The 23,250-nt window shown below is 34.1% G+C and overlaps 1 long non-coding RNA gene across 3 annotated transcripts; it reads left to right on the forward strand.

Annotated features, from left to right (window-relative positions):
* The first annotated feature begins 4,891 nt into the window (after positions 1 to 4,891).
* LOC135152092 (uncharacterized) lies at positions 4,892 to 21,669 on the forward strand. 3 transcript variants are annotated; one of them, XR_010291277.1, is made up of 4 exons: positions 4,892 to 5,978; positions 7,733 to 12,255; positions 15,059 to 18,532; positions 20,287 to 21,669. It is a non-coding gene; the product is annotated as an uncharacterized LOC135152092 (long non-coding RNA). The 3 variants fall into 3 exon arrangements; XR_010291276.1 differs by having other exon boundaries at positions 8,782 to 12,255; positions 14,010 to 18,532; XR_010291275.1 differs by having other exon boundaries at positions 4,900 to 5,978; positions 14,010 to 18,532.
* Positions 21,670 to 23,250: the final 1,581 nt, after the last annotated feature.

Consider the following 23,250-nt stretch of genomic DNA (forward strand, 5'->3'; position numbering starts at 1 on the left):
TCTAGTAGAGGGATTGAAGCATAATATGTTACGTGTCAGTCAAATCACAGATAGAGGTTATCATGTCACTTTCTATGAAAATCATTGTGAAGTAATCAGCAAAAAGACAGAAGATTGCTCTTACTAGTTACAAGGATGGTAATATTTATGAAGCTAGCCTTCATATAAATACTAGTGACCCTGCAACATGGCTCATAAGTAAAGCATCAATAGAATACAATTAAAACCGGCACAAGAAGCTTTTCCATCTTCATTTCAATAACATTAATGAGTTGGCCAAGAGAGATTTGGTGAGAGGATTACTAAAGGCTCAATATAATAGTAATGGACTTTGTGATGCATGTCATAAAGCAAAACAAAAAAGAACATCATTCAAGAAAATTTGAATCCTCAACTGATGAGCCAGATTAAATGCTACATCATGATTTATTTAGATGGTAAATGTCATGTCAATCAGCAAGAAAAGGTACACTCTAGTAATATTTGATGAATTTTCTAGATTTACTTGAGTATACTTTATGCACAAGAAAGATGAGGCTCCTGAAATTCTACTTGACTATGTGAGACTGATTGAAACTGGTACCAGACATAAGTTTAAAATTCTAAGAAGTGATAATGAATCTGAGTTTAAAAACTCAGTGATGGAAAAGTTCTAAAAATGTAGAGGAATTACTCAACAATTTTCTACACCTAGCATTCAAAAAAGTGGTTTCGAGGACAAAAATAACAAAATCTAATTGAAAATGGTAGGAATGTGTTGGAAGAAGTAAAGCTACAAACATATTTTTAGGAAAAGGTAGTCAACACAACATGCTATACCCAAAGTATACTCTAATCAACAGGGATGGTGTTATACTGTTGCGTAAAATACTAATGTGCAAGTGTACACAATCGCAAACAAGTAATATAGTAATAAATACCAGATATCGTTCCTCAAGGACTATTAAACGTATCAATAACAAATAAAATCTAACAGTCTAGCTATCAAACACACAATAAATTGGTGATGGTTTTTATACCAAAACTAAATTTAACCAACTAAAATTATACTAAAGAGCTTAAAGAGTTTCAAATATGAGAAGATAAGTCAGGATAATTACTTCCCCCTAACACAAGAATATCAGTAAAAGAGTCGCGAAATATTGTAGCAAATCACAATTTACTAGCTAGAATTCAATGGTCATAGGTTTCTCTCGAAATCACCATGATATAATTCCTACAATTAAACCAACATATGTCTATGCCAATTTAATATTCGGAATCCAATTAAGCATCAATTCACAAAGCTATGCATGGTCACAATATATGTCTATACCGCAACTATATTATAATCAAGAGATATAATCATGCACCATTCAAGTCTTGTGTCAATTAATCATAACCTCTCAGTATTGTGATTAACTCGATAACCCACTAAAGTTGATCAGACAATAGCAAGTATTAACATGAAAAACACTTGAATGAGTAAACCATGAAATTGCATACAATATTCTTAACAAAACACCAAAATCCTCATGCTAGGGTTCCATAAAAATCCCAACTTTATATAATTAGTTCATACTGAAAGTATCAAAATCAACTAAGAATAAGAAACACATGTTCATGATAACAAGAGTTAAGGAAAGAATTCTAAACAAAGAGATGAAGAAACAAATCCACTGAATGTCTTCAATGGCTGAAATCTCTTCCGTCTCGCTTCTGCACCTCTCTTTGCTCGAGCCTCCACTCTCTATCTCGTATCGTGTCTCTCTGGTCTCAATACCAAACCCTAATATCTATATTAAAAGTATTTTTAATGAATTAATGAAAATACAAGGAGGTTTCCGAATCAGAATAGAATTCCAAAAGAGGAAATTCGCAGTTGACTTTTTGACTCTGATTCTGGGCTGATTAGACTGGGATAAAAAAGCAAGTCCACCTCTGAATTAAAGGCCTTGTTCTAAGCTTCGCGTGGGCTCTTGAATCGCCTGATTTGGACTTCTAGAACGCCAGATATGGCCCAAACAGTGAATGCTGCGCAGCTAGCTTCAAAATCCGAATTTTATTCGAATTAATCACGAATTCTTGCCATTTAAACTCCAATCCATATTTGATTAGAATTCCTTGCATCCTACAATAAAACATTAATATTTATTAAACAAAAATCCAATTATATACAAAATAACTAAAATACAGGGACAATATTAAGATAAAATGCACGCTTATCACATCCCCACACTTAGCATTTTGCACGTCCTCGGGCAAAGAAAAAACAAAAAAACTATGCCTAAACTAACTAGTACCACTTCCGTAGGTGATCACGATTGCATTTGGCATATGCAATAAGCCCTTAAAACCCCTAGACAGCTCTAGTGGACGAGTAAGGTCTCGTGAGGGTTTATAGTGAATATACCCACAAAATCCTTTTTTTTTGTGTGCCAAGTCCCACATATGCAACATACATGAATGCAAACTATATGAATATCATAATTCCAATCATGCAAGTATCAACCTTGTTAACATATAATCCTCAGAAAATGCAACAGTCAAGGTATTCATCTATCTCACATATTAGTCATGCTACTCTTTCATTGTAAGTGCGGAGTGCATCGTGTGTGTTCAAAATGCTCTCTAGTGAAACAAAATAGAGACCAACAAACTTCAACAGAGCTTTAATCATGAGTCGTTAATCAGAATAATGCTTAAACACTCCGTTACATTAGAGTCAACTCTCGCTTAGGGTCACGAAGGAACTTCCATGCCTCTCTTATATTTTTTTTTCACTACCTACTATTTGGTGTGTATGTGCTCGGTCTAAGGTTAGGACGCTTCTCAGGGTAAGTGAGTTACGACCACCATAAGACTTCACCAACCAAATTGTTCACACATGCAATTTAGGTGGCTTATTTGACCGTGCAATGGTTGAGATCCCTAAAGATTTATGCACTAATACCCATTTAGCGAGTGTTGGGTCAGCAATCCCAAACCATAAAAGGCTTTAGGTTACTAGGCACAAAGTCCCTTCAGACTTAATTACTCGAGTATTAATGAGCTCAACCTAGTCAATTATACCACCATTTTTTTTTTCGTGAACTTTATTGCTACTACATTCTTTTTCTCTTTTTTTTCAATTTTTTTTTCTTTCTATTTTTTTTCTTATTTTTTTCTAGAAAGGCATGTATATCCCAAAGTTCCCCCTTACTTAAGAATTATAGACTCTAAGCTCAAAAGAGAATAATCAAAATTCTACGCCCGGCTCATAGCTAAAACTCAAGAAATAAGCTGATCTAAAATCTTGTCTCTAGAGCATTATATAGTGTAATTAAGATTTCCGCACAAACAACTTCTAAGCATGCACAACATCACATGTAATCAAGATTACTAACCAAGACATCATGCAAATAAGCTCATCATAGGATGTCAACATGGTACAACAACATTCATGGAATTATGAAAATGCACCTAAAAATTAAAATAAAAAAATGCTCTACTAAAAAAACATGCATCTATATGCTCTACAATTAATGCAACTAATATGAGACAAGGCAAAAGAATTTTAATATTTTAATATTTTAAAAAATTTCTAACTAAAAAAAATATTATTACTATTATTATTATTTTTTTATTGAAAACCCCTCCCCACACTTAAGTGGTTCATTGTCCTCAATGAAAAAAAAAAATTTAACAAATATATTAATATAATATAATACAATATAATACTATTAATAATATTTAGAAATTAAAAAGGAAACTCCCCTGAAAGCCGTTGAATTTGTTCTGAATTGCTTCTGACGATAAACCTCTTTATTAAAGTAGATGGACTTGTTAAACAAGTGAAGCAGTTGTCCAAGTGGTGATTTGGTGTCTCACAAACTTTAGATAGGTCACAAGTTCAATTCTTCTCATGCTCATTCTTGCCGAAGTCAAGATCAACTCCAGGACTTGAGCTAGACTGGATCAATTGGACTGGGCCCATCAGGATGGGCTTGGACAAATCAAATGGGCTGAGCTTGAATACTGTGGATTGAGCTGTTAAGTGGGCTTGAGGCCCAGCCCAGCGGAAGAAAAGCGCAAGCTTGTGAGATGAAGACAGAAGCCTGGGACGCCCGTTTAATAAAAATTGAATGTTGGTAGTCTGTCTCGCGCTCAGCAACATAGCAACAGGTAGTAGCTCAGCACCGCGGAACATAATAAATAAAACGCCGCTGTATACTTGCTCTCAAAAATATACATCCAGCTATGTTTTTTTTTTCCAATTTCTTTTCTTTTTTCAGAAACACTTCTCCCAAAATTTAAATAAAACACTGAGTGTCTTAATTAAATTATTTTCTCAGCTAATAAATTACCTGAAACACTTCATAAAAATTCATCAAGGCATCTTGTGGGAGTAAAAAAATAAAAATAAAAATTCTAAAATCCTAAGAAAATTACCAAAATATATTATATAATATAATTAACTTACAGAGACCTTGGGTTGTCTCCCAAGAAGCGCTTTTCTTTAACGTCTTTGGCTAGACGTAACTTCTTTTCAAGGCTCCATTAAATGAACAGAGGTCTTGTCACGAGCAAATTGACCTCCTCAGTAATGTTTCAACCTTTGTCCGTTCACTTTAAATTCACCCCCTTGATTATCGCGCAATTCCACAGCTCCATAAGGATACACTTTGATGATAGTGAAGGGTCCAGACCACCTAGATTTCAACTTACCGGGAAATAATTTTAGCCTTGAGTTAAATAATAAGACTTGTTGCCCCACTTCAAACACTCGAGATTGAATGCCTTTATCATGCCATTTCTTTGTCTTCTCCTTGTAGAGCTTAGCATTCTCATAAGAAAAAAATCTGAGCTCCTCTAACTGTAATGACCTGGATTTTTAAAAATATTTTTATTAGTATTAAAAGTGATTTTTCTTAAAAAGAAGGGAATAAGATTTAATATTTTATTCCAGTTTAATGAGTTTTCAAAGTTTTATATTAAACCCCGGGTTATTGTGTTATTGATAAATAATTGTATTTTTAAAACTGATTTTCATATATTGTTTTGAAAATTTTAGATGATTATTATGTGAATATATGTGTGATGTGAGTAAGTGGTATTGGTGGATTTGTTGGTTAATTAATTATGGTTAATTATGAGTATTATATGATTAATATATGAATTTTTGTGAATTTTATATTATCTGGTTTATTGCGTTAACTGCTCATATGTGTTCGTATTTGAGAGATTTCAAATTCTATATGCTCAGGAGAAAATATAGTTTATTTGGATATTTTCATATCGATTTATGGAATGTTAGATGATTTTATAATCGATTTACGGATTTAATTGTGTATATTTATATTTATTTATTAATTATGTGACTTCCGTAAAACCGTCCACTCGTAACGGTGTAGCGATTTTTCTTCCCGGAAGTTTCGAGAAAACTTACCTTTAGCCTAATTTCAATATTCCGGACATTTTTCGTGTTTTGACTTTTTCGATCCGGAGTACGGTTTTCCCCGGAGTCGGTCCGGCGGAGTTTTTCGGGTATTTTAATTGTTGATAATTATCCAGTTTGTCTCGATAAGCGTGAAACGAGATATTTTGATTATTATATTCATCCTTATCTTGTAATAATTGCAATGGGACCCGCAGACCAATAATTGAGTTAAAAAGCCCCGTTTTGATGATTATCTCGAAAACCGGTACCGATTGGACCCCGCTTTATTAATATAAAGCTATTAAATACGTATTTTCATGTCATAAACGATCCAAAGAGGTACCAATTATTTGTAAATATAAATAGACTTTCCTGTAACTTATTTTCACCGTAGAAATCATTTCAACAGTTTCTCTGCACGAATATCGAGAGAAACCGAGCGGTGTTCTTCGTGTTCTTCATAATCAAACGAAGATTTGAAGGTGTTATTGGAATCCGATGGAGGCGTATAAATAGTCAAAACGAAGCTATCGACGCGTAGAATCAAGCTTAATCATCCGGTTATATGCAGATTCAACAGGTGATTTTAGATTATTTTTCTAAAATTCGAGTTTATATGATTTAAATGATGAATTTTTGCAAACGATTCCGTTTATGTGATTTGATGATTCTATGATGTAGAGCATGTTTTTCTCGTCGTTTTGGTATATTATATGTCAAAAACGGAGTTCAATAACATGTAGAAAAGTCAGTTTGATTATTGAAATTGTGTTCTTGGTGTTCTTGAGCTTGTTGCCGGAAAAGTTTGAATTTTGGCCGGAAAATGGGTTCCGCTAAATCTGGGCAGTAGTGGTATATATGAATAGAAAGAGGAGAGAAAGGGGAGTATGCTGGTGTGCTTGGTTTGAGCGGAGGTGGCTCGAATCGCCGCCATCGGCGGCGGGAAGTCGCCGACTTCGGCCGGATTTTCCGGCGAATTCGCGCGACTTCTGCCTAATTAAAGATGGGGGATTGATTTATGGGTGTGTGTACTACTGATCTGGAGTAGATGGTGAGTGGAGGACGCCTGGAAACGAATTTCCGGCGAGTTAGTATGGTGGCCGGCGGCTTATTGCTGTTTGGTCACCGAAGTTTTGAAGATGATGAAGTTTTTGTACTCAGGTTTTGAAACTTGTGAATTACCCCCTGTAACTTTGAAAAATTGCACTTTAAAACCTGGACAAAACTTTCAAAAGTTGACACTTTAAACCTTTGATTTTAATTTTCAAAAATTATTTTATTTAATTATTTTAATTTCAATAAAATGCTTTTTAATTATTTCTTTATTCAAAAATAAATCTAAATTAGTTTGTTAATTAATTTTAATTAGTAATTAATTATTTAATTGGTCAATTAATTTAAATATTAATTGATTAATTATTTTAATTAATTATTAATTGATTTTAATTGATTAATTAATTGGATTTAATTAATCCTTTTTGATTTAAAAATTCCGAAAAATAGTTTCGAGCTTTAAAATATTTTTCCAAATTATTTTCAAGGCTCGATAATTGTTTATGAATGATTTCAAGTCCAATTTCAAGTATTTGGGACTTGATTATTTATTCGAAAAGTGATTCTTTTATCGATTTTAATTCCGAAAAATGTTTAAAATTTTCCAGAAAATTCCCGAAAAATCATTTTAAACCCAAGACTTGATTTAATATCAATTGGGATGGGAGACCTTATATGAAATATGTTGTATGCTATCTGTTTGATGTGTTATGTGGCGATAGGAGAGTGAGAAAACTGTTTTGAGCATAACTTTTGATCCGTAAGTCGGAATCAAGTGAAACGAAAGAGAGACAGAAGCTTATAACGTCTATTTTAATATGATGTGACTATATGGCTGAGTTTATAAGGTGAATAATTGTTGATAAGTATGCATAATGTGATAATATGTGATCTAAGTGCTATCAGGTGATGATTATGTGAAGTACGTGTTAGTTTTGATATTGTGAAGTGATAAATGATTCGTATGATTGATATTGGATAAGAATATATGGATTATAGCTATTGGATTTTGTTGGTTGATTAATGATTGGGATAAGATAATAGGTGGATAGTCTTATACATAGACGAGACGATGTCGGATTTTCGATAAGGATTTATATGATAATTGATTGGTGATATGTTATGTGGAATATGATTGACTATATGTAAGAGTCAAAGCATGCTTATGTGTTACGTGGTATGTGATAGGTTTAAAGGGGTATATAAGTGGGTATCGATATACGTGATATGTATATGCGATATATTGCTTAGTGACTATAGCATTATCTTATTCTCGTAAAGGATGTGGACGAGACGTGTACGCTCGAAGACGTCAGAAAGTCGGAATGGTATTGCAAAGCGAATAAGGGATGATTGAGTAAGCGAAGCGAAGTGGCGAATAGAGTATAGCTAGAGATGGTCTAGAGATTACGAGATGCATAGATTGTGAAAGTTGAAAGATGAGGTTGAGCTATGAAACTGGAGTCAGATTTAAGGCAAGTATCCTAAACCTTTCTCTTGGATATATTGCAAATATTCTGATCCATTCCTTTGGTATCTGTTGCAAGAATTCGTACCTTTCCTTTCTATATTTAAAAGTGCATATGTTCGGATCTATTCTTTCTATTCTTCAAGTTTCTAAAGAATTTCCATTTTATTAATTAATTCGAAGTTCAGATTGTCATTGAAGCATGTGTTGCTCAGTGATAGTTGGAGCTTTGAATGAATTGGGATCTTCTTGATTATTCAACCCGCCATTGTCATGCTGGTTTAGCAGGCTAAATTCAGTTGCTTAGCCGATAATGGAGGATACTGAATAGTTGAGGATTTCCTGAACTGTGATTTATGAAATGATGGATCATGATTTATGAATAGATTATTATCAAAGTTTGAATTGGAATTATTCTGTTGTTGATGATATTTATGATGATGTTCTGTTAATTTACATTGGCTTCTTGAATTGAATTAGAGAATTGGATTATTGTTTTTATATAAACCTGTGGACCAGATTCGTGGTCATGTTAGGCCAATGAGTGCCTTGGATCCAGTGATAGAGCATGGCGGGGCCTGCTCGGGGTTAGTGCGGAACTGATCAGCTGCCTAACCTTGGTTTTAATTAAAATGTGATAGTCCAATTCAATAATTCTTTGGAAAGATTGAATTTCTCAGTTTAAATGCTGCAAGGTATTGTAAATCATTCTATACAATACCATGAACTCATGAAATCAGGTTGAATCCTCTTATATCTTGAACTCGTGAACTTTTGTTATATCATTTCAGAACTATCATTGTTTATTATTACTTGCTGAGCATTGTTGCTCACCCTTGCTATTCCTTTCTAACCATTTCAGAAAGGCTTAAAGTTGAGATGATTGATTGAGATTGTGGATAAGGCTAATGCTAGGCGAGGAGACAGAGTTGAGGATCCAGTGGTTGAGGAGTGTTCAGGAAAGTTGATGAGGTTGGTGCAAGCTAGAGCTGTGCTATAGGGTTTCAAGTGTAAGTCATAGCTGGAATAGTTGACAGTGATTCCTCTTATCGAAGATGATCTGATTTGGTAAGAAATGCTGTGTAATATTAGTGGTGGATTCTAATTTCAATACTGTAACCTGGATGCGATCCTGTTGTTTTAGGGGGTTGAAATGTGCTCTTTCAAATATTTTATGATGGCTTTCAAGTTTTGAATTTCAAGTTTTAAAATTCTTTTGGATTTTCATTATCTTTATATAAAAAAAAAATATTGCAGGTTTTTTTTTAAGGTGTTTTAAAAATGGTTTTTGTGTGGTGACGTCAGAATCCAGACCCCCGGATTCTCGGGCCGTCACAGTTGGTATCAGAGCAACAGGTTATAAGTATTTGAAATTAGAATATAGATCATAGTTATAGGTTTTCTAGAGAAGAATGTGGTGTAACCTCACATAGAGGTATGGTCGGACTATTTAGGAATAGTCTAGAGATGTGAGTGAAGCATAGAGTTTAGTTAGATGATCAAGTTAAGTGTGGATATTTAAAGAGATTAGGATTCTTAAGTTTAGACGTATGATTTCTAGTATGTTGATTAATTGAGATGGTGAATTGTGGAAAAGGTCAGTATTAGACCTAGATAGAAGAGTTTGATAGTGAATGATTGAATTGAGAATGGTGAAAATGCAGAGTTCAGAGTATTCTGACTATACTGCATATTTGAAATTGGATTATTGTATTGACTTGAGGATGATATAAATGCATGGTTCATAGTATGTTGACCATGTCAGATATTTGGGAGATGTATATTGTTTTGAGTGAAGATATGAAGTGTAAGTGTAGAGTATGAGTTGTATTGGATTAGAAGGAGAGATTGGTAGATAGAGGTTGATAGGTGAGAAGTGAATGATAGAGAATACGTGGAATTGAGTCCAGTTATTAGAGATGATGTCTACGAGTAAGTTAGAACGTTAGTCCTCGACGACAACGCTTCGAGCTAATCGGGATTTCAAATGGCATCAAGGTGGGCCCATAACCCACAGGTTGATGATCCAGATAATCGACGATATGCTACGTGTTTTTGCTATTTACTTCACAGATAATGGGGATGAAGTGGAGGCCAAGACTTATTACGAACGATAACGTCTACTATGAATTTTACAAGGCTGCTACGAACGAACGTTAATCAACTATCAAGAACGTTGAAAAGATGACATAAATCGAATAAACGATTTCGTAAAGTAGAGTGGGAATTTGAGAAGACCTTGGCAATACCTCTCTTCAACTAAAGGTTCTTTTGATTGTTTTCTCATCAGTGAGATATTATCATGATATCTTTTCTACAAAAGTTTTGATAAATGAGATCTTCAATTTCTCAAATTCTAAGATGACATTGGTATTGATTATTGGTATGAGTTGGAAAGCAAAGATGTGTGATAAAGGTTTGTTGTAAAGAGATAGTGATGTTCCTTGATATTGTTTGACATTTCTTGACATTCCTTGATACCCTTTCATCTACCTTGATATCCCTTAGTGTTCTTTGATATTGTTGATATTCATTGATATTCTCTGATATTCCTTAACATTTCTTCAATTTGATTGGGATGAACAACCCTATTTATAGGGGACACAAGGTATACCTGTCTGTGTGATAGGAGTTGGATGGGACGCCATCACTTGTGTGTGTTGTGATTACAAGAAGGTTAACAACCTTTAGTAGTGTCTAATGTGGACACGCAACACCAAGTTCGTTGATCATATAGATCTCTCAGTCACTCCTTTATTCAAATGTGATCTACCTTGAAAACATTTTGTTCTATTCAAAATTCCACAAGATTGATTCTTGGGAAATGAATTTTGCAATTGTAAAAGTTTGATTTTCCTTTTTCATTAAAGTTAAAGGTATGCCAAGATCAACCAAAGGTGAATGACGATATGATATTACGAAGCGTGTACGTTTTAGTTTCTTCGGAGGATTCCGAGGACGGAATCCTTATAAGGGGGGTAGAATGTAATATCCCATATTATTAAATTTAGATGTGATTATTATAAATCTATTTGTCTAGATATTATTGTTGGCTCTAGTTGAATATTGATATGATTATGTGAATAGTTGTATGTGATTATACTTGTTATGTGGATTAATATGGATTTTACAGATTATGCATCCTCCTTCTTTTTCTGATTCCGAGGACGGAATCCCTATAAGGAGGGTAGATTGTAATGACCTGGATTTTTAAAAATATTTTTATTAGTATTAAAAGTGATTTTTCTTAAAAAGAAGGGAATAAGATTTAATATTTTATTCCAGTTTAATGAGTTTTCAAAGTTTTATATTAAACCCCGGGTTATTGTGTTATTGATAAATAATTGTATTTTTAAAACTGATTTTCATATATTGTTTTGAAAATTTTAGATGATTATTATGTGAATATATGTGTGATGTGAGTAAGTGGTATTGGTGGATTTGTTGGTTAATTAATTATGGTTAATTATGAGTATTATATGATTAATATATGAATTTTTGTGAATTTTATATTATCTGGTTTATTGCGTTAACTGCTCATATGTGTTCGTATTTGAGAGATTTCAAATTCTATATGCTCAGGAGAAAATATAGTTTATTTGGATATTTTCATATCGATTTATGGAATGTTAGATGATTTTATAATCGATTTACGGATTTAATTGTGTATATTTATATTTATTTATTAATTATGTGACTTCCGTAAAACCGTCCACTCGTAACGGTGTAGCGATTTTTCTTCCCGGAAGTTTCGAGAAAACTTACCTTTAGCCTAATTTCAATATTCCGGACATTTTTCGTGTTTTGACTTTTTCGATCCGGAGTACGGTTTTCCCCGGAGTCGGTCCGGCGGAGTTTTTCGGGTATTTTAATTGTTGATAATTATCCAGTTTGTCTCGATAAGCGTGAAACGAGATATTTTGATTATTATATTCATCCTTATCTTGTAATAATTGCAATGGGACCCGCAGACCAATAATTGAGTTAAAAAGCCCCGTTTTGATGATTATCTCGAAAACCGGTACCGATTGGACCCCGCTTTATTAATATAAAGCTATTAAATACGTATTTTCATGTCATAAACGATCCAAAGGGGTACCAATTATTTGTAAATATAAATAGACTTTCCTGTAACTTATTTTCACCGTAGAAATCATTTCAACAGTTTCTCTGCACGAATATCGAGAGAAACCGAGCGGTGTTCTTCGTGTTCTTCATAATCAAACGAAGATTTGAAGGTGTTATTGGAATCCGATGGAGGCGTATAAATAGTCAAAACGAAGCTATCGACGCGTAGAATCAAGCTTAATCATCCGGTTATATGCAGATTCAACAGGTGATTTTAGATTATTTTTCTAAAATTCGAGTTTATATGATTTAAATGATGAATTTTTGCAAACGATTCCGTTTATGTGATTTGATGATTCTATGATGTAGAGCATGTTTTTCTCGTCGTTTTGGTATATTATATGTCAAAAACGGAGTTCAATAACATGTAGAAAAGTCAGTTTGATTATTGAAATTGTGTTCTTGGTGTTCTTGAGCTTGTTGCCGGAAAAGTTTGAATTTTGGCCGGAAAATGGGTTCCGCTAAATCTGGGCAGTAGTGGTATATATGAATAGAAAGAGGAGAGAAAGGGGAGTATGCTGGTGTGCTTGGTTTGAGCGGAGGTGGCTCGAATCGCCGCCATCGGCGGCGGGAAGTCGCCGACTTCGGCCGGATTTTCCGGCGAATTCGCGCGACTTCTGCCTAATTAAAGATGGGGGATTGATTTATGGGTGTGTGTACTACTGATCTGGAGTAGATGGTGAGTGGAGGACGCCTGGAAACGAATTTCCGGCGAGTTAGTATGGTGGCCGGCGGCTTATTGCTGTTTGGTCACCGAAGTTTTGAAGATGATGAAGTTTTTGTACTCAGGTTTTGAAACTTGTGAATTACCCCCTGTAACTTTGAAAAATTGCACTTTAAAACCTGGACAAAACTTTCAAAAGTTGACACTTTAAACCTTTGATTTTAATTTTCAAAAATTATTTTATTTAATTATTTTAATTTCAATAAAATGCTTTTTAATTATTTCTTTATTCAAAAATAAATCTAAATTAGTTTGTTAATTAATTTTAATTAGTAATTAATTATTTAATTGGTCAATTAATTTAAATATTAATTGATTAATTATTTTAATTAATTATTAATTGATTTTAATTGATTAATTAATTGGATTTAATTAATCCTTTTTGATTTAAAAATTCCGAAAAATAGTTTCGAGCTTTAAAATATTTTTCCAAATTATTTTCAAGGCTCGATAATTGTTTATGAATGATTTCAAGTCCAATTTCAAGTATTTGGGACTTGATTATTTATTCGAAAAGTGATTCTTTTATCGATTTTAATTCCGAAAAATGTTTAAAATTTTCCAGAAAATTCCCGAAAAATCATTTTAAACCCAAGACTTGATTTAATATCAATTGGGATGGGAGACCTTATATGAAATATGTTGTATGCTATCTGTTTGATGTGTTATGTGGCGATAGGAGAGTGAGAAAACTGTTTTGAGCATAACTTTTGATCCGTAAGTCGGAATCAAGTGAAACGAAAGAGAGACAGAAGCTTATAACGTCTATTTTAATATGATGTGACTATATGGCTGAGTTTATAAGGTGAATAATTGTTGATAAGTATGCATAATGTGATAATATGTGATCTAAGTGCTATCAGGTGATGATTATGTGAAGTACGTGTTAGTTTTGATATTGTGAAGTGATAAATGATTCGTATGATTGATATTGGATAAGAATATATGGATTATAGCTATTGGATTTTGTTGGTTGATTAATGATTGGGATAAGATAATAGGTGGATAGTCTTATACATAGACGAGACGATGTCGGATTTTCGATAAGGATTTATATGATAATTGATTGGTGATATGTTATGTGGAATATGATTGACTATATGTAAGAGTCAAAGCATGCTTATGTGTTACGTGGTATGTGATAGGTTTAAAGGGGTATATAAGTGGGTATCGATATACGTGATATGTATATGCGATATATTGCTTAGTGACTATAGCATTATCTTATTCTCGTAAAGGATGTGGACGAGACGTGTACGCTCGAAGACGTCAGAAAGTCGGAATGGTATTGCAAAGCGAATAAGGGATGATTGAGTAAGCGAAGCGAAGTGGCGAATAGAGTATAGCTAGAGATGGTCTAGAGATTACGAGATGCATAGATTGTGAAAGTTGAAAGATGAGGTTGAGCTATGAAACTGGAGTCAGATTTAAGGCAAGTATCCTAAACCTTTCTCTTGGATATATTGCAAATATTCTGATCCATTCCTTTGGTATCTGTTGCAAGAATTCGTACCTTTCCTTTCTATATTTAAAAGTGCATATGTTCGGATCTATTCTTTCTATTCTTCAAGTTTCTAAAGAATTTCCATTTTATTAATTAATTCGAAGTTCAGATTGTCATTGAAGCATGTGTTGCTCAGTGATAGTTGGAGCTTTGAATGAATTGGGATCTTCTTGATTATTCAACCCGCCATTGTCATGCTGGTTTAGCAGGCTAAATTCAGTTGCTTAGCCGATAATGGAGGATACTGAATAGTTGAGGATTTCCTGAACTGTGATTTATGAAATGATGGATCATGATTTATGAATAGATTATTATCAAAGTTTGAATTGGAATTATTCTGTTGTTGATGATATTTATGATGATGTTCTGTTAATTTACATTGGCTTCTTGAATTGAATTAGAGAATTGGATTATTGTTTTTATATAAACCTGTGGACCAGATTCGTGGTCATGTTAGGCCAATGAGTGCCTTGGATCCAGTGATAGAGCATGGCGGGGCCTGCTCGGGGTTAGTGCGGAACTGATCAGCTGCCTAACCTTGGTTTTAATTAAAATGTGATAGTCCAATTCAATAATTCTTTGGAAAGATTGAATTTCTCAGTTTAAATGCTGCAAGGTATTGTAAATCATTCTATACAATACCATGAACTCATGAAATCAGGTTGAATCCTCTTATATCTTGAACTCGTGAACTTTTGTTATATCATTTCAGAACTATCATTGTTTATTATTACTTGCTGAGCATTGTTGCTCACCCTTGCTATTCCTTTCTAACCATTTCAGAAAGGCTTAAAGTTGAGATGATTGATTGAGATTGTGGATAAGGCTAATGCTAGGCGAGGAGACAGAGTTGAGGATCCAGTGGTTGAGGAGTGTTCAGGAAAGTTGATGAGGTTGGTGCAAGCTAGAGCTGTGCTATAGGGTTTCAAGTGTAAGTCATAGCTGGAATAGTTGACAGTGATTCCTCTTATCGAAGATGATCTGATTTGGTAAGAAATGCTGTGTAATATTAGTGGTGGATTCTAATTTCAATACTGTAACCTGGATGCGATCCTGTTGTTTTAGGGGGTTGAAATGTGCTCTTTCAAATATTTTATGATGGCTTTCAAGTTTTGAATTTCAAGTTTTAAAATTCTTTTGGATTTTCATTATCTTTATATAAAAAAAAAATATTGCAGGTTTTTTTTTAAGGTGTTTTAAAAATGGTTTTTGTGTGGTGACGTCAGAATCCAGACCCCCGGATTCTCGGGCCGTCACAGTTGGTATCAGAGCAACAGGTTATAAGTATTTGAAATTAGAATATAGATCATAGTTATAGGTTTTCTAGAGAAGAATGTGGTGTAACCTCACATAGAGGTATGGTCGGACTATTTAGGAATAGTCTAGAGATGTGAGTGAAGCATAGAGTTTAGTTAGATGATCAAGTTAAGTGTGGATATTTAAAGAGATTAGGATTCTTAAGTTTAGACGTATGATTTCTAGTATGTTGATTAATTGAGATGGTGAATTGTGGAAAAGGTCAGTATTAGACCTAGATAGAAGAGTTTGATAGTGAATGATTGAATTGAGAATGGTGAAAATGCAGAGTTCAGAGTATTCTGACTATACTGCATATTTGAAATTGGATTATTGTATTGACTTGAGGATGATATAAATGCATGGTTCATAGTATGTTGACCATGTCAGATATTTGGGAGATGTATATTGTTTTGAGTGAAGATATGAAGTGTAAGTGTAGAGTATGAGTTGTATTGGATTAGAAGGAGAGATTGGTAGATAGAGGTTGATAGGTGAGAAGTGAATGATAGAGAATACGTGGAATTGAGTCCAGTTATTAGAGATGATGTCTACGAGTAAGTTAGAACGTTAGTCCTCGACGACAACGCTTCGAGCTAATCGGGATTTCAAATGGCATCAAGGTGGGCCCATAACCCACAGGTTGATGATCCAGATAATCGACGATATGCTACGTGTTTTTGCTATTTACTTCACAGATAATGGGGATGAAGTGGAGGCCAAGACTTATTACGAACGATAACGTCTACTATGAATTTTACAAGGCTGCTACGAACGAACGTTAATCAACTATCAAGAACGTTGAAAAGATGACATAAATCGAATAAACGATTTCGTAAAGTAGAGTGGGAATTTGAGAAGACCTTGGCAATACCTCTCTTCAACTAAAGGTTCTTTTGATTGTTTTCTCATCAGTGAGATATTATCATGATATCTTTTCTACAAAAGTTTTGATAAATGAGATCTTCAATTTCTCAAATTCTAAGATGACATTGGTATTGATTATTGGTATGAGTTGGAAAGCAAAGATGTGTGATAAAGGTTTGTTGTAAAGAGATAGTGATGTTCCTTGATATTGTTTGACATTTCTTGACATTCCTTGATACCCTTTCATCTACCTTGATATCCCTTAGTGTTCTTTGATATTGTTGATATTCATTGATATTCTCTGATATTCCTTAACATTTCTTCAATTTGATTGGGATGAACAACCCTATTTATAGGGGACACAAGGTATACCTGTCTGTGTGATAGGAGTTGGATGGGACGCCATCACTTGTGTGTGTTGTGATTACAAGAAGGTTAACAACCTTTAGTAGTGTCTAATGTGGACACGCAACACCAAGTTCGTTGATCATATAGATCTCTCAGTCACTCCTTTATTCAAATGTGATCTACCTTGAAAACATTTTGTTCTATTCAAAATTCCACAAGATTGATTCTTGGGAAATGAATTTTGCAATTGTAAAAGTTTGATTTTCCTTTTTCATTAAAGTTAAAGGTATGCCAAGATCAACCAAAGGTGAATGACGATATGATATTACGAAGCGTGTACGTTTTAGTTTCTTCGGAGGATTCCGAGGACGGAATCCTTATAAGGGGGGTAGAATGTAATATCCCATATTATTAAATTTAGATGTGATTATTATAAATCTATTTGTCTAGATATTATTGTTGGCTCTAGTTGAATATTGATATGATTATGTGAATAGTTGTATGTGATTATACTTGTTATGTGGATTAATATGGATTTTACAGATTATGCATCCTCCTTCTTTTTCTGATTCCGAGGACGGAATCCCTATAAGGAGGGTAGATTGTAATGACCTGGATTTTTAAAAATATTTTTATTAGTATTAAAAGTGATTTTTCTTAAAAAGAAGGGAATAAGATTTAATATTTTATTCCAGTTTAATGAGTTTTCAAAGTTTTATATTAAACCCCGGGTTATTGTGTTATTGATAAATAATTGTATTTTTAAAACTGATTTTCATATATTGTTTTGAAAATTTTAGATGATTATTATGTGAATATATGTGTGATGTGAGTAAGTGGTATTGGTGGATTTGTTGGTTAATTAATTATGGTTAATTATGAGTATTATATGATTAATATATGAATTTTTGTGAATTTTATATTATCTGGTTTATTGCGTTAACTGCTCATATGTGTTCGTATTTGAGAGATTTCAAATTCTATATGCTCAGGAGAAAATATAGTTTATTTGGATATTTTCATATCGATTTATGGAATGTTAGATGATTTTATAATCGATTTACGGATTTAATTGTGTATATTTATATTTATTTATTAATTATGTGACTTCCGTAAAACCGTCCACTCGTAACGGTGTAGCGATTTTTCTTCCCGGAAGTTTCGAGAAAACTTACCTTTAGCCTAATTTCAATATTCCGGACATTTTTCGTGTTTTGACTTTTTCGATCCGGAGTACGGTTTTCCCCGGAGTCGGTCCGGCGGAGTTTTTCGGGTATTTTAATTGTTGATAATTATCCAGTTTGTCTCGATAAGCGTGAAACGAGATATTTTGATTATTATATTCATCCTTATCTTGTAATAATTGCAATGGGACCCGCAGACCAATAATTGAGTTAAAAAGCCCCGTTTTGATGATTATCTCGAAAACCGGTACCGATTGGACCCCGCTTTATTAATATAAAGCTATTAAATACGTATTTTCATGTCATAAACGATCCAAAGGGGTACCAATTATTTGTAAATATAAATAGACTTTCCTGTAACTTATTTTCACCGTAGAAATCATTTCAACAGTTTCTCTGCACGAATATCGAGAGAAACCGAGCGGTGTTCTTCGTGTTCTTCATAATCAAACGAAGATTTGAAGGTGTTATTGGAATCCGATGGAGGCGTATAAATAGTCAAAACGAAGCTATCGACGCGTAGAATCAAGCTTAATCATCCGGTTATATGCAGATTCAACAGGTGATTTTAGATTATTTTTCTAAAATTCGAGTTTATATGATTTAAATGATGAATTTTTGCAAACGATTCCGTTTATGTGATTTGATGATTCTATGATGTAGAGCATGTTTTTCTCGTCGTTTTGGTATATTATATGTCAAAAACGGAGTTCAATAACATGTAGAAAAGTCAGTTTGATTATTGAAATTGTGTTCTTGGTGTTCTTGAGCTTGTTGCCGGAAAAGTTTGAATTTTGGCCGGAAAATGGGTTCCGCTAAATCTGGGCAGTAGTGGTATATATGAATAGAAAGAGGAGAGAAAGGGGAGTATGCTGGTGTGCTTGGTTTGAGCGGAGGTGGCTCGAATCGCCGCCATCGGCGGCGGGAAGTCGCCGACTTCGGCCGGATTTTCCGGCGAATTCGCGCGACTTCTGCCTAATTAAAGATGGGGGATTGATTTATGGGTGTGTGTACTACTGATCTGGAGTAGATGGTGAGTGGAGGACGCCTGGAAACGAATTTCCGGCGAGTTAGTATGGTGGCCGGCGGCTTATTGCTGTTTGGTCACCGAAGTTTTGAAGATGATGAAGTTTTTGTACTCAGGTTTTGAAACTTGTGAATTACCCCCTGTAACTTTGAAAAATTGCACTTTAAAACCTGGACAAAACTTTCAAAAGTTGACACTTTAAACCTTTGATTTTAATTTTCAAAAATTATTTTATTTAATTATTTTAATTTCAATAAAATGCTTTTTAATTATTTCTTTATTCAAAAATAAATCTAAATTAGTTTGTTAATTAATTTTAATTAGTAATTAATTATTTAATTGGTCAATTAATTTAAATATTAATTGATTAATTATTTTAATTAATTATTAATTGATTTTAATTGATTAATTAATTGGATTTAATTAATCCTTTTTGATTTAAAAATTCCGAAAAATAGTTTCGAGCTTTAAAATATTTTTCCAAATTATTTTCAAGGCTCGATAATTGTTTATGAATGATTTCAAGTCCAATTTCAAGTATTTGGGACTTGATTATTTATTCGAAAAGTGATTCTTTTATCGATTTTAATTCCGAAAAATGTTTAAAATTTTCCAGAAAATTCCCGAAAAATCATTTTAAACCCAAGACTTGATTTAATATCAATTGGGATGGGAGACCTTATATGAAATATGTTGTATGCTATCTGTTTGATGTGTTATGTGGCGATAGGAGAGTGAGAAAACTGTTTTGAGCATAACTTTTGATCCGTAAGTCGGAATCAAGTGAAACGAAAGAGAGACAGAAGCTTATAACGTCTATTTTAATATGATGTGACTATATGGCTGAGTTTATAAGGTGAATAATTGTTGATAAGTATGCATAATGTGATAATATGTGATCTAAGTGCTATCAGGTGATGATTATGTGAAGTACGTGTTAGTTTTGATATTGTGAAGTGATAAATGATTCGTATGATTGATATTGGATAAGAATATATGGATTATAGCTATTGGATTTTGTTGGTTGATTAATGATTGGGATAAGATAATAGGTGGATAGTCTTATACATAGACGAGACGATGTCGGATTTTCGATAAGGATTTATATGATAATTGATTGGTGATATGTTATGTGGAATATGATTGACTATATGTAAGAGTCAAAGCATGCTTATGTGTTACGTGGTATGTGATAGGTTTAAAGGGGTATATAAGTGGGTATCGATATACGTGATATGTATATGCGATATATTGCTTAGTGACTATAGCATTATCTTATTCTCGTAAAGGATTTGGACGAGACGTGTACGCTCGAAGACGTCAGAAAGTCGGAATGGTATTGCAAAGCGAATAAGGGATGATTGAGTAAGCGAAGCGAAGTGGCGAATAGAGTATAGCTAGAGATGGTCTAGAGATTACGAGATGCATAGATTGTGAAAGTTGAAAGATGAGGTTGAGCTATGAAACTGGAGTCAGATTTAAGGCAAGTATCCTAAACCTTTCTCTTGGATATATTGCAAATATTCTGATCCATTCCTTTGGTATCTGTTGCAAGAATTCGTACCTTTCCTTTCTATATTTAAAAGTGCATATGTTCGGATCTATTCTTTCTATTCTTCAAGTTTCTAAAGAATTTCCATTTTATTAATTAATTCGAAGTTCAGATTGTCATTGAAGCATGTGTTGCTCAGTGATAGTTGGAGCTTTGAATGAATTGGGATCTTCTTGATTATTCAACCCGCCATTGTCATGCTGGTTTAGCAGGCTAAATTCAGTTGCTTAGCCGATAATGGAGGATACTGAATAGTTGAGGATTTCCTGAACTGTGATTTATGAAATGATGGATCATGATTTATGAATAGATTATTATCAAAGTTTGAATTGGAATTATTCTGTTGTTGATGATATTTATGATGATGTTCTGTTAATTTACATTGGCTTCTTGAATTGAATTAGAGAATTGGATTATTGTTTTTATATAAACCTGTGGACCAGATTCGTGGTCATGTTAGGCCAATGAGTGCCTTGGATCCAGTGATAGAGCATGGCGGGGCCTGCTCGGGGTTAGTGCGGAACTGATCAGCTGCCTAACCTTGGTTTTAATTAAAATGTGATAGTCCAATTCAATAATTCTTTGGAAAGATTGAATTTCTCAGTTTAAATGCTGCAAGGTATTGTAAATCATTCTATACAATACCATGAACTCATGAAATCAGGTTGAATCCTCTTATATCTTGAACTCGTGAACTTTTGTTATATCATTTCAGAACTATCATTGTTTATTATTACTTGCTGAGCATTGTTGCTCACCCTTGCTATTCCTTTCTAACCATTTCAGAAAGGCTTAAAGTTGAGATGATTGATTGAGATTGTGGATAAGGCTAATGCTAGGCGAGGAGACAGAGTTGAGGATCCAGTGGTTGAGGAGTGTTCAGGAAAGTTGATGAGGTTGGTGCAAGCTAGAGCTGTGCTATAGGGTTTCAAGTGTAAGTCATAGCTGGAATAGTTGACAGTGATTCCTCTTATCGAAGATGATCTGATTTGGTAAGAAATGCTGTGTAATATTAGTGGTGGATTCTAATTTCAATACTGTAACCTGGATGCGATCCTGTTGTTTTAGGGGGTTGAAATGTGCTCTTTCAAATATTTTATGATGGCTTTCAAGTTTTGAATTTCAAGTTTTAAAATTCTTTTGGATTTTCATTATCTTTATATAAAAAAAAATATTGCAGGTTTTTTTTTAAGGTGTTTTAAAAATGGTTTTTGTGTGGTGACGTCAGAATCCAGACCCCCGGATTCTCGGGCCGTCACACTAACTCATCAAGCTGTAACATTCTCTTTTCACCGGCCAGTTGCATGTCAAAATTTAAATTTTTCAGAGCCCAATAAGCTTTATGTTCAAGCTCAAACGGTAAATGACACGCTTTCCCAAAAACTAAGCGGTACGGAGACATACCCAACAGAGTTTTATAAGCAGTGCGATAAGCCCAAAGAGCCTCATCCAATCTTGTAGACCAGTCCTTACGGTTCGGATTCACAACCTTCTGAAGAATACCCTTAATTTCTCTATTAGACAACTCAGCTTGCCCATTAGTTTGAGGATGATAGGTTGTGGCAACTTTGTGTCTCACATTATACTTAGCCAATGTATTAGACAACAATTTATTCACAAAGTGCGTACCTTCATCACTGATAATAGCTCGTGGAGTACCAAACCGAGTGAAGATATGTTTGTCCAAGAACTTGACGACAACCTTGGCATCATTAGTGGGATAGGCAGCAGCTTCCACCCACTTAGAGACATAATCAACAGCCACTAAGATGTATTCATTTTTATAAGAAGGAGGAAACGGACCCATGAAATCAATTCCCCACACATCAAACAACTCTACCTCAAGAATATTTGTCAAAGGCATCTCATTCCTTCTTGATATATTTCCAACTCTTTGACAACGATCACATCTAACAACATAGGCATGAGCATCCTTAAACAAAGAAGGCCAAAAGAAACCAGATTGCAATACCTTTGCAGCTGTGCGTTGTCCACCAAAATGTCCACCAGAAGGAGATGAATGGCAGTGGAATAGAATATCTTCTACCTCATAGTCAGGAACACATCTTCTTATCATCTGATCAGCACCTTGTTTGAACAAATAAGGCTCATCCCAAAAATAAGATTTCATGTCATGTAAGAATTTCTTCCTTTGTTGGCTAGAAAGATTCGGTGGCATCAATCCAGTAGCTAGATAATTAGCAAAATCAGCATACCATGGTGTAAAATCAGAGAGTTGTACCCGAAACATTTGCTCATCCGGAAATGTCTCTTTGATGGGAATCATTGAGGAAGATTCATCAATGTACTCCATTCTCGATAAATGGTCAGCCACTTGATTTTCCACACCTTTTCTATCTTGTATCTCGATATCAAACTCTTGAAGTAGAAGCACCCAACGAATTAACCGAGGCTTTGCATCCTTCTTTGCAATTAAATACTTAATTGCCGAATGGTCAGTGAAGACAATAACTTTCGTGCCCACCAGATAAGAACGAAATTTGTCAAAGGCAAATACCACAGCAAGAAGCTCTTTTTCAGTCACCGTGTAATTCAACTGAGCTCCTGTCAAAGTACGACTTGCATAGTATATAGGAGGAAATACCTTGTTCTTTCTTTGACCCATCACTGCTCCCACGGCATAATCACTAGCATCACAAATTAATTCAAATGGCAAGCTCCAATCTGGTGCAATGATAAT

This window comes from Daucus carota, chromosome 4 (genome assembly GCF_001625215.2).
Source record: "Daucus carota subsp. sativus chromosome 4, DH1 v3.0, whole genome shotgun sequence".
In the NCBI taxonomy this organism is placed as follows: domain Eukaryota; kingdom Viridiplantae; phylum Streptophyta; class Magnoliopsida; order Apiales; family Apiaceae; genus Daucus; species Daucus carota.